Below are 13740 nucleotides of genomic sequence, written 5' to 3'. Positions count from 1 at the left end.
CAAACATTATTGCGTTTAAACTCATTCAACTCATCTTGCATAGCAATAATCCAAGAATCATCTAATAAAACATCATCAATACACTTAGGTTCAACATGCGAAACAAAAGCAAGATGATTGCAAATATTATTAAGAGAAGAACGAGTGGCTACTCCCTTCGAAGGACTTCCGATGATAAGATCCATTGGGTGATCTTTGTGAAGCGTCCAATCCTTCGGAAGTGATGTTTCCTCAACAGAAACATTTAGATCATTTAGACTTGAGGAGGCCAACTCTTCTTCGAGTAATTCTACATCATCAATGTTAGTGCGAACAATAGTAGACATAGATTCATCAAAAATCACATGCATAGATTCTTCAACAAGTAAAGTATGTTTATTAAAAACTCTAAAAGCCTTACTTGAGGTAGAATATCCGAGAAAGATACCTTTGTCGGATTTGGCATCAAATTTGCCAAGGTTGTCCTTACCATTATTATGTATGTAGCATTTGGAACCGAAAGCTCGAAAGTAAGAAATGTTAGGCTTTCTTCCTCTCCATAATTCATATGGAGTTTTCTTGAGAATTGGCCTTATTGATACGCGATTGATAATGTAACAGGCAGTGTTCATTGCTTCAGCCCAAAAATATTTTGGTAGAGAATGATCACATATCATGGTCCTCGAAATCTCCACAAGTGTCCTATTTTTCCTCTCAACGACCCCGTTTTGTTGAGGAGTCCTAGGACAAGAAAAATTATGACCGATGTCTTTCTCTTCACAAAAGTTTGAAAAACTCTCATTTTGAAATTCAGTTCCGTGGTCACTATGGATCTGCTTTATTGAAAGATTTTTCTCATTCTCAACTCGTTTGACAAAAGTTTTAAAATAATCAAAGGCATCATTTTTGTGGGCTAAAAACAATGTCCACGTGTAACGTGAAAAATCATCCACAATGACAAATGCATAAAGCTTTCCTCCTAAGCTAGAGTTCCTCGATGGACCACATAGATCTAGGTGAAGAAGTTCAAGGGGCATAGAAGTAGATATAAAATTTTTGCTTTTAAAAGATTCCCTTGTATGTTTGCCAAGTTGACATGCATCACAAATAGAATCTAATTTTAAATTGAGTTTTGGCATACCAACAACTAAATCAAGTTTAAAAAGTTTTGCTATGGTACTAGGACCAACATGACCTAGTCGTCTATGCCAAAGAATGTTGTCATCAACATTCAAGGATACAAGGCTTTTAATATTTGATAAAGATAAATTGTTTAAAGAAACCTTGTAAACATTTTCACTTCTATATCCTTTGAAATTTATGGATTTGTCAGTCGTGAGTTATATAGTGCAGTGTTGGGGAGTGAATTTGACTTCATAACCTCTATCGCACAATTGACTTATGCTTAGTAGATTATGCTTAAGCCCTTTCACTAGGAGTACATCATCAATCAGGCAAGATTCAGATATACCTATTGAGCCGATTCCTTCAATGATTCCTTTGCTGTTGTCTCCAAAGGTTACAGTTCCCTTCTCCTTTGGTTTGACTGATTGAAGTAGCTCCTTGTTCCCCGTCATATGTCTAGAGCATCCATTGTCTAGATACCATATGCTTGGGAGAACAATTTTCCTATTTCCCTACAAGAAGAGATTTTGGTACCCTTTAGTTCTTTTGGGTCCACAGTGTTAGAAAAGAAAAATACAAAACAGATTTCCAAGAGTTCAGTCTCTCATAGCGACATCATCGCCACTTTCTAAGAGTGCTCCCAGTAGTAGGTAGGGCTATGCCTCTTTAAAAACCTATTTTCTTGGATAGAGCAGCATTCATCAGGAAGACCAGTCGCATCAAGGCAATTTAAACCGGTCTATGATGAACTCCCTTAGATTATGATCTCATAATGCCAACTGATGAGTTGTTAAGTACTCTTAGGCCTCCATTTCATATAACTCTTTTTATCATATTGATATTTTAAGGATCTACACTTATGTCTAGCATGTCCTATTTTACAACAGTAAGAACATGCAGGGGGTGATCTCATTTTTTCTTTAGCAATTAGACTAGTGAAATCTATAGATTTCTTACCATACCCTATTCCACCCTTATCAAAACTACATTTTTGCATGCTTAGTAAATTATTCAAGTTATTACTACTTACATTGAATTTATCAAAAGATTTCTCTAAGTGAGCTATGTCATCCTTTAATCTTAGGTTTTCATGCTCCTTAGTTTCTAATTCATGTTTGAGTTTTCTATTTTTTTTTCTAAGAGATTTAGCCATTTCAAACATGTTTTTATATGCATGTAGTAGTTCGTCATAGGAAGGTACATCATCATCGTCGTCGGAGACGATGTCATCACTTTTAGCCATGAGGCAGATGTTGGCTTCCTCCTCGTCATCGTCGCTATCGCTCCAAGTGGCTAGAAGTGCTTTCTTCTTTCCCTTGTCAACTTTCTTCTTAAGAGGACACTCATTTGCATAGTGGCCTTGTTGTTGACAGTTGTAGCAAGTAACTTCCTTATCCGGCTTTTTTGTAATTTGTTTCCTCGCATTAATCGTTTGAACTTTCTTGCGAAGAGCGCCATATCATCATCATCATCATCTTCTTTGGATTGGCTAGATAGAGCAATCCCTTTTGCCTTGGTATCTTCTTTCTTTAATTCCTTCCTTGCTGATAATTCCAGCTCATGGGTTTTTAGAGTCCCATGTAGTTGATCAAGATCGTAGGATGCGGTGTCCCCTTTGTTTGACTCGATGATGGCCGTCCTCTTGGCATCCCACTCCTTGGGTAAGGCGCGTAGAGCTCTCCTCCACACTTGTTTGGTTGGATATTGTTCCCCGAGTTGGGCTAGCTCATTGATAATTTGAGTAAGCCTTCGGAACATAGTATCTACATCTTCGTTTGATTCCATCTCGAATGTTTCATATTTGAGTTGGAGTAGATCGATCTTCGTCTCTTTGACTTGATTAGTCCCTTCATGGCATATCTCCAACTTGTCCCATATCTCTTTAGCTGATGAGCACATTGAGATCCGGTTGTACTCATTCATATCTAAGGAACAATGAAAAATATTCATGGTTTTAGCATTTTGAGAAATTAATCGCATGTCCTCCTTGGAAAAGTCGTCCATTCCCTTGGGAATTTTGACACCCTCAACCTCTTTAGTAGGTATGTAGGGACCTTTCACAGTAACTTTTCAAAGATCATAATCTACGGATTGGATATATAGGGACATTCGGTTTTTCCAATATTCGTAGTTTATGCCATTGAAAAGAGGAGGACGATTTGTTGATTGCCCTTGAGCATAGTCGCTCGCTAGATATGCCATAGAGCCTTTTAGAAAATATTTTGTAAAAAGGTGGCTCTGATACCACTTGTTAGAACCTAATGGGGGGGGGGGGGGATTTAGGTTCTATTGGCAACTTTAGCAATTTAAAGCGATTATGCAAGTATGCAAGCGGAAGACTTAAGCAATCAAATAATAAGTGCGGTAAATAAATGCGTAATGTAAATAAAGCAGTAAAAGGGATAAGAGATGTTTATGGAAGTTCGACGATAAATCGTCTACGTCTCCCCTTCTTGGTTAAGTCGATTAACCAAGGATCCACTAGCACTTCGAACGTCTTGGCCTTGATGGCTCCAAGGATAGCCTCAACACAACACTTGGCTTCACACTTAAGTACTTACAACGATAGCACAACACACTTGGCTTCACACTCAAGTGTTTACAACAATAGCACAACCAACTCACAAACTATTTTTACAAACACTCTCAAATATATCACACAAATACTTTGATAGTGAGAAATTGCTTGCAAAGAAGAGAAGAGATGAGTTGAGATATCTCCAAATGAACTTGGATGACCTCTATTTATAGTTGGCAAAGATTTGAATCTAATTTGAGTGCTTGGAGCGTGTGTTAAGAAGTCAAGGAGAGACAAAAAATGTTCGGCGCCGCTGCCATCTTTTTCCCAACACTGAGCGGATTTTGTGAAAAAATCATATCTTCCAATCTAACCGTTGGATTGATCTGAAATTTGAACTGAAGCTTTAAAACATCCAGATCTTCATTCTGAACGGTAAAGATTTGATTTGAACGAGTCAAACATTTCCAGTAATTTTCTGAAGTCACTTCATCATGTTTTCGAACCTGTTCTGTGCAACAAATTTGAAAAATTCATATCTCTTAATCCATCCGTTGGATTGACCTGAAATTTGGACAGAAGCTTTTTAACATCATAATACGGAATAGGATTGGTGGAGATTTGATTTAAATTTCTCAAACATTCCCAGTTATTTTCTGAAGTTGAATCTTCATGGTTTCGTTTCTTGCAGAAGTAGGTACTGTGCAGCATATATGGAAAAAATCATATCTCTCATTATAGCCGTTGGATTTCTCTAAAATTTGGACAGTACTTGTAACACTTCTTTATCTAGATTATGACCGGTGGAGATCCGATTTGGAGTCATATAAAATTTCCAGTAATTTTCGGAAGTTGTTGCTCCAAACTATGGCTTCTTCTTGTCTTTTTCTTCATATCTCTTAACAATGTTCCATCCATTCAATGAGCAATACAAGACTTTATAAATACATGTATAGCTTCAAAATAACTTCCAATAATTTATTTTTCAATAAATCTAATCTGCAAAATCTCACTTTAAATGGTTAGTAACAATTAACCGAGTTTTGTAATCATCAAAACATAATATTATGAGACTTGTTAATGCATTAAAAACATTAATCTCATAACACGAGATTTGTATGCGTTTAAGGCGTAACAGGGATAAAACCCAAATACGTCCTTAAAGTTTCCTAACTTTTCCAAAAATATACTAACACTTTATTCTTTCCTAATTATGTCCCTTATTTAACAAATAATTTCCTTAATATGTCCCTCAAACTAAAAATTGTCTATAATACCCTTATTCTAACAATTATAATTAATATTTCCCCTGGGCTAACAAATTGGTATCAGAGCATAGGTAATTTTATCCAGACTTTATATTATTCATTAAATCATACTTTTCTTTGTTGAGGAAGAGATTTTTAACAAACCATGGATTCAAACGAGAGTTTGAACCAGAAGGATTTCATTTATATGAAATCCCATAAACAAGTGAATCTATTTAAAATAGATTCTTTACAACAGAACTTAAAGAGACTTAGGTCTTTTATACTTTCTGAAGAGATTAAGAAATATGATTTCTAATTCTCAATTTCTAGAGATCACACCAGATTCCTCTAAACTCTCCGGAGATCTTAGAGAAATTCAAAAGACGGTACAATATTACAGTAATCAGCTGTATGAAATACCTCGACAGATTGGAGAAATCCTTAAAAAACAAGAAGAAATTCTTGTAACTCTAAAGAATCTTCAAACTAGAATTATAAATCTAGAACATACTTCTGGTTCTAGAAAGAGAAATACAGGAGAAAGGTTACCACTCTCGTTTGGTACCGAACCTCTGTTACATCAGAAAGGTAAAACCAAAATGATTCAAAAACCTTTAACTAATGATGAATTGATGATTAATCTTATAAAGACATTATCAGAGAAAAACACTATCTGATGACTACTTTAAAAAGATTAAATCTCGAGGATCTACAAGATCTTGCGGATTCTTTTTCGAATCTTAAAGTAGTAGATCTAAAAATGAATTCTCCTGAGGGTGAACAACCCATAGGGAATCCCCCGAGATATATGGTTAAAATAGAAGAACCACATAGTGAGTTCCATGTTGGAGAAAATTCACATCCAGCAGGAACCAAATCAAGAAGGAGTAATATACCAATACATCAAACTCCTTATGGAAAAACCGTTTTAGACCCGATACATCCTTATGGGGTTATGTTAAACCTGAATGTTTTGGACTTCAAAAACAGAGAAGATCTCATAGATGATTGGACATCAGCCATGAGAATAGCAGCAGAAACTTTAGATCTCAATAAAGAAGGATTTATCAAACTTCTGGAAATGAGTCTGATGGGATCTGTCAAGATAGCTTGGGAAATGACCATGCTAGAAACCAAGGAATCAATCTTAGCAGGAGAATCACTTAGCGAGATTGGAGGAAGAATGACCACCCTTTTTAAAGCACAATTCATAGGAGTAGACTATTTCAATAATCAAGATACAGAGAAAAAGAGAAGATATACTCAAGCTCTGTATAGCCTCGAATTACATGATATATGTTTAGTTGATGAGTCAATAAGACTTATGTTCACTACAATTTGTGATCATAAAATTATCGTTCAACGACTCAATGTTGCTTTTTATCGACAAATACCGATAATATTTCGCAGCCAGCGTGGTGATAAAGGAAAATTTTTTCACCCAAAAATGAAAGATCCAAGAAGGTTTGAAAAAACTATGTTGAAAATAACAACAGAACGAGAACTCCAAACAGAGGAAATTGAGCTTCTCAAAGTAACTCTAAATCACAGAGATATAGAGTTAGAAAATAAAGTATCCCTTGAAGATGTCAAAAAGAGGCTCAAAGAAAGTTACAACGAGCATCCTTTGGCATGGTGGGATAGAATTCAACTCAAAGTCAGTCTTACTCTAAAGGAAGGCAAAGAGTATGAATTCGTCAGATATAAGTCTATCCCAATGAACATAACAGATCAAAGGAATATGAGAATGATTATCAAGGAACATTTGGACCTTGGTCTAATCAAAGAAGGAGTTTCACCATATAGCAGCCCAGGTTTTCTGGTCAAAAATCATGGTGAAATAAAAAGAGGAAAACCCAGGTTAGTTATTAACTACCAAGGTATTAATAAAATCCTGAAATTTGATGGGTACTTCATACCCAGTAGAGAACATCTAATTAGCTGTGTACGAAATGCTAGAGTGTTCTCAAAATTTGATTGTAAGTCTGGATTTTACCAGATTCGAATGGAAGAAGGCAGTAAGAAATTCACAGCCTTCTCTACACCACAAAGACATTATATCTGGAAAGTTATGCATATGGGATTGGCTAATGCACCCCAAATATTTCAAAAAAAGATGGATAATCTTTTTAAAGATTATTTCAACTTCATGTTTGTTTATATTGATGATATTCTTATAGCATCAAAAAACATAGATGAACATATTAAACATTTAGAGATTTTCTCTAAAATTTGTACACAAGAAGGACTGGTTTTATCTGAAAAGAAAGCAGTCATAGCAACAAGGAAAATTGAATTCCTTGGAATTGAGATTGATGAAACCGGAATAATTCTACAACCTCATATTGTGGAAAAGGTAAAGAATTTTTCAGATAAACTCAAAGATGTAAAACAACTCCAAAGTTTTCTAGGAGTAGTTAATTTTGCAGGGATGTTCATAAACAATCTGGCAATGTATAGAAAGGTGTTTAGTCCTTTGTTAAAAAAGGATGCAAGGTTTATATGGACCGATGAACATACTAAAGGGGTGAACCAATTAAAGGAGATATGTAAGAATCTCCCAAAAATGGCTATACCCGTGGATGAAGATGATCTGGTGTTATTTACAAACGCCAGTGACGAATGGTGGGCAGCAGTTCTTACTAAGATCACTCCGGATGGAGAAATACCATGCAGATACTGTAGCGATTTTTTTCAGAATCTGAGGCTATCAGATGGCATATCAACGAAAAAGAATTTTATGCAGTTAAAAGGGCTTTCGAAAAATGACCATTATTTTTACTTGCTAAAAAATTCACTTTGAAGGTTGATAACACTCAGGTAAAAGCTTTCCTAAGAAATAAGATTGAATCTAAACTTGAGAAGGCTAGGTTATTAAGATGGCAAGCTTTATGTCAAAATTATATTTTTGATATTGTTATTATTAAATCTCATGAAAATATTCTTGCATATTTCTTAACAAGAGATGGAAGGCAGTGACGTAGATTTCATCATGAAAATGCAGAGGCATCTCAAGGAACACCTTGGGTTGCTTCAAACCGAGTTCAACCAGCTTTTCATAAGTGTCGATATGGCGGGCAGGTTACAAAAAGCTGATCGGATCAAAGTATCCAATCGAATCACAGGATGTATGCAAGCTCAAACTCAACTATGAGCTGCTATTCAAGGGCCTATTATGCGTGCCATAGAAAAATCACTGGTTTCTCAAAAACAAGAAATACAGCCACCGGTTGTAAAACAATATGTTGAGGATTTTAATACTCAAAAAACAAGCACTAATCTATATATCATCAGCTTTTGATGATCTAGATAAAGCAACAATTGATGAGGATAATTCATCAAGTCAACCCTCCGCCTCTAGGGTAAAAGAGGAAGAGATCAATCTTAGACTCCACACTGACAAGGGCAAACCTAAGATTGATACTAACCCAGCTGTATTTTCTCCATTCAGGTTTATCAACAAAGATGGGAGAAATTAAGTACAAGAAGTGAAATCAACCCGATCACTTACAGGGTTGATGTGACGCCCGGGGCTGAAGAGGCAGGGAGTGATCGCCGGTGCCAAGAGGTTGCACGGACAATGAGCGGCTCCTGGTAGGCTTCTAGGCGGAGGGAGACATGAATGAACCGATCCCGTGCCGGAATGAGAGGGATTCTGAGACTGTGTAGGTATGGGACTACATAGTTGAGGAGGGTTTAAAAAGATTTCATATGTACTGCTCATATCAAGAAGGTGCATCTTCTTTTTGGGATCTCATCACATAAGAACTCCAAAGTTAAGCATGCTTGACTTGGGGCAATTATAGGATAGGTGAACCCCTGGGAAGTTTCTCAGGGTGCGTGTGAGTGAGGACATAAGCACGCTGAAAAGACCCGTCTTGATACAGTGGGGCGTTACAAATGGTATCAGAGCCGACCTCTCTTAGTATGGTATGGTTCGGGGACGAACCAAGCGGAAGTTGGTGGGCATGTTACGCCCGGGGCTGAAGAGGCTGGGAGTGATCGCCGGTGCCAAGAGGTTGCACGGACAATGAGTGGCTTCTGGTAGGCTTCTAGGCTGAGGAAGACATGAATGAACCGATCCTGTGCCGGAATGAGAGGGATTCTGATACTGTGTAGGTATGGGACTACATAGTTGAGGAGGGCTTAAAAAGATTTCATATGTACTGCTCATATCAAGAAGGTGTATCTTCTTTTCGGGAGCTCATCACATAAGAACTCCAAAGTTAAGCATGCTTGACTTGGGGCAATTATAGGATGGGTGACCCCCTGGAAAGTTTCTCAGGGTGCGTGTGAGTGAGGACATAAGCACGCTGAAAAGACCCGTCTTGATCAGTGGGGCGTTACAGTTGATGTTGCAGGAATATATCCAAGGGTTTGGCTAAAAAACAATGTCAATCCTAAGGATGTAAAGCTATGGTATGAATTTGGGGCTCTAGCCTCAGTTTATACAACTTCACCAGGCTTCCAAGAAATATCACAACTACCAAAATGGATTCAGGAAGCAGTACAAGAAACATGGGCAAATAATGATCATTTGTCCAGAGGAGATGTGCTCGAGTTATACTTCTATAGTGCTGCTCCAGAACCAACAGGGAAAGGATCACACGAGCCCTTTCATTTCATCAAGCTAAGGAGACCTGACATGAATAATCAAAGATTTATCAAAGATCCTATATCTGAAGAAATACCATTGGTGTCCACCTTTGGAGAAAATAAAATTTCAACCAGAAGGGCATGGGGTATTTGGGTTTGTCTCACCGAGATGGATAAGGTCAAATTTCCGTTCAAATTTTATCAAAATTTTGTGAACGGATCATTCCTGTTAAACACAATGACAGGAAAAACTACGACTTTTGCGGAAGAACTTTTCGAAAAGAAGAGAAACTTTTTGTGGAACAACAAGCTGCCGGGGAGTAAAGAAACTCGCCAAAAATTTTGTAACATGGTTCATATCGGAAGATGGTCAGAGAATATCTGCCCAGAATGTCCAAACCAGAAGGAGCCAGAATTCGAAAAAACCTTCAAACCCCGAACGGATCGAAAAGAATTTTTCGAGACAAGCAAATGTGGACAGGGACCACCAAAACCGCGTTTTCCCAGGGGCCCACTGCAAAAGCAAAAGATTCCCCGACAACAATAAAGAAGACATGTGATGAGAATAAATCCAAAAGAAAAAGTCAAGCATGTGACTCCTCCACTAGTAAAAGATGGCATCGAGCATGTGACTCCCACTAGCAAAAGATGTCATCAATAATGGCATAAAGAATTCAAGACAACTGTAAGATTTCCTGAAGTTTCTCGGTGAAACGAGTGGAACTTCGGCTATAAATACAGGATTTTAAGGAAGCTGAAGACATCGATCATTTCCTTCAGTTTTCTTACAAATAAAACATTGTAATATTTCTCTTTCTATTGTATTAAGTTTTACTTTTATGTATTTCAAGAACAAGGCTACTATGAGTAGCTAAACAAGTTATCTCCTCCTCTTCAAAGGAGGTTGATTTATGTAATAATATGTTGTATGAATAAATTTCCGAAACTCTTCTCTATCATGTTATTTTATTTAAAAAATTAAGATTTTACTATACGCCCTAAGGTAGGAAACGAAATAGGGCTGTGGTAGCTGCTGCTGAAGGAGTCTGTGTCAGGAACCATCGGTTGCGATCGAGTGGTTTGGTTGTGAGGAACAACCTGTAAAATCCGGTGGACATAACCCGGCAACAGTGTGGTCAAAGAGGTATTCTGCTTTAATTTACTGACGGAAGCATGATGGGATTAAGCCTTTAAATTTTAAATAGGAAAATAAAGGGTAGAATGAGCATTATTTAGTTTTAAGGACAAATTCAAGAAACTATTTAATGAATCAGGGATATATTTGGAACATGAAAAGTGAAAGGGATATAATACGAAAAATGAAAAAGATACAGAGATATATTTAGGAATTGTCCCACAATTAAACATATTGATGTTCATCAATTCATACATATTTCGATGCTAGTATATGGACATGATCCAACAGCTCATCTTTTCATGTACGTGATGAATTATTCATATGAATATCTCGAGTACAAAAAAGATGATCGTTGGATACCCTATTGGGACACTGCATTTGTTCCAATGAGATAGCATACAAGACCCATGTTTGCATACTTTCATTTGATTCTTGATATTCTTTGATATATACAACAATAATTATATATATATATGTCTATAATACATATATAATAGTGATTAGTACCACCTAACAGTCCTTATCATGTGTTACTAATTAACTCAATTAAACAGCCGGAATTTGTAGAAACATGACATGTTGATGTTGACAAATACATGAATGCATATATGTTAACATACAGTTTGGCCTTATTTTTCAGTATAATAAATTTATAATACGCGTGATTATATGCCTTATTTTTCAGTATAATAAATTTATAATACGCGTGATTATATTAGTCCCATGTTAATTTTCTACAAATTCCGGCTGTTTAATTCAGTTATTAACACTTTATTGTACTCAGGCATCAATTTAAAATATTGTTCCAAATTTTGGGAGTGAAACCGTCTATAGTACCGCTGAGGTGCATGCCATCTAACAATTATTCCCTCTCAAAAAAAAAAAAAAAAAGACAATTATTTTCCACTCAAAAATTGCTTTTTTTTTAAACAAAAAATTATGGATTTTCGATGGACGATATGATATAATTTTATTTACGACATTAAAGTGTTAATTTATTGCTATAATTAGATTTTTTTTAAAAAAAATGAATGATATATATTTTTTAAATCTCATCGAATTACATTTATATCTCCTTTCTATTATTGGACGTTTATTCTGGACTTATTAGAGTTGAAAAGTACAAGATTAAGTCGGGTTCTATTTTGCGTATATACTAAAATTAGTTGTCTAAATCCGCTGATCAATCCCTTGTCCAAATCATATATATTTCACTTGAAAATACACATATTTATTATTATATATATACTAGCAACCCCCAATGTACACGCTCTGCGTGTATGTAAATATTTTAATATCTAATTAAAATTATAATAAATATATAAAATTTTAATAATTTGCAATTAATATGTTGATATTACAAAAAAGTACAATGAAATTAATTGAAATAAATTCTTAATTCTAGCAAGACATAGATAGTGAGTGGTTTTTGATAGTGGGAGTGAAAAATGCAACGGTGTGTTTTTACCATTTAATCCAATAATTTATATGAAGTATAATGTATGTTTGAGGGTTAAAATTATATAAATTTATAACAGTATCATCAAACAGATCAAAATAATTTCTAAATAGGTTTCAATATTTATATAATAGTATAGATATATTGTCCGTTAATAGCAAGTATAATAATGCTAAAAATAATGGAAATTAATTGTCAAGCTTAACTTGGTCATGCTAAGTTCCTAACCCAACTACATGTCCCGGTCCACCAAGTACTTGTTGACAGGATGTTTTCTTAAAATATGTTTTCACCAATTGTGTTAAAGTTAATTAAGAAATTTGAAGCATTCATTTACTTTATACAAATAATAGCATTATTATTATTTTAACATATAGTTATTTTTTATCACATGCATGGTACAAAATAAATAAATCAGTTAAGTGTAATGTTGTATCTTGAAAAGTCTTGTAATGAATCATATGATTAGATAAATATAGCTATCTCTCTTTTCAATTTCTTTTTAAAAATTTTTTATTTAACAAAAATATCATAAAAACTCCATTTCAGTAAATTTGTGTTCATGATCTATAACTATCATATCCTAATTATAATATATTTCTTTATCGTCTGACTGTTTAAATGATTAGGCTCCGTTTGATAAGATTATTATTAATCTCGATATAACTTATTTTATCCAATCTCACGTTTTTTTCGACGTATTATTTATCCATCTATTAATTATATATTTTACATCAATCAAATCATTGATTATAATTTATGCATTTGTATATAAAATTTAATCAATCAAATCAAATAAATTATAATCTATCAATCAAATCAAATACTAAATTAACTATAATTTCTTATTTATTTTTATTTACATTACATTACTTATCTATATATTATATATCCTATTACTCAAATCAAATCGGGTCTAATAGTACGGTAAGATGATTTTTTTAAGTGAAATTATAGTAAAGATAATATAATTTGATTTTTATCAATGTTTACATGTTCTATAGACCTTCAATTAATATTTCTTAGCGCATATACTTGATGACCCATTTTAATGGCATTTATCATAGTCCAATTCATTTGCCTATTTTAATTTTTACACATATATATAAATAAATGTGTAGCATATATTTGTGAAAATTTGTTAAATAATGCACCAAATTTAAATTTTATTTTTCCTTCCTCATGTTGTAAACATAAAATTATTAGTTTCACTCATCTATAGCTCTCTCTTTCTCTCTTCTTTTCTTTTATTTTCTTTTTATTTTAAAGAAAACAATAAATATAAGTGAATAATAATCACATGAGAGGTAGTTGGCAAATCTTCCAGAGCGATTGAATAATGTACTCCATCTTTTTATTTATTTATCTTTTTTTTGAAGTTAATAAAGTTTCCAAATTAATTTGGGGCCATATCTCTAAACTACCTCGCCTGAGTTGTCAGAAGTGACATTCTTTTGGCGACCTGGCAACAAACTAATTTTCTACTCGTAACTTTTGGGAGATAAATTTCATATCATATAAAATTTTATTTACAAAGTATACCAAATTTAATTAAGGGGAAAATATAATAAAAAGGGCGGTACAAATTATTATTATTATTTTTAATGTATTCTTGTTGTTATTGCACATTCTGAGAACAATAATTTAAATAATATATCTCGTATTTAAATCTGCC

This window comes from Henckelia pumila, chromosome 2 (assembly GCF_033568475.1).
Source record: "Henckelia pumila isolate YLH828 chromosome 2, ASM3356847v2, whole genome shotgun sequence".
Taxonomy (NCBI): Eukaryota; Viridiplantae; Streptophyta; class Magnoliopsida; order Lamiales; family Gesneriaceae; genus Henckelia; species Henckelia pumila.
Note: the sequence above shows the minus strand (reverse complement) of the source record.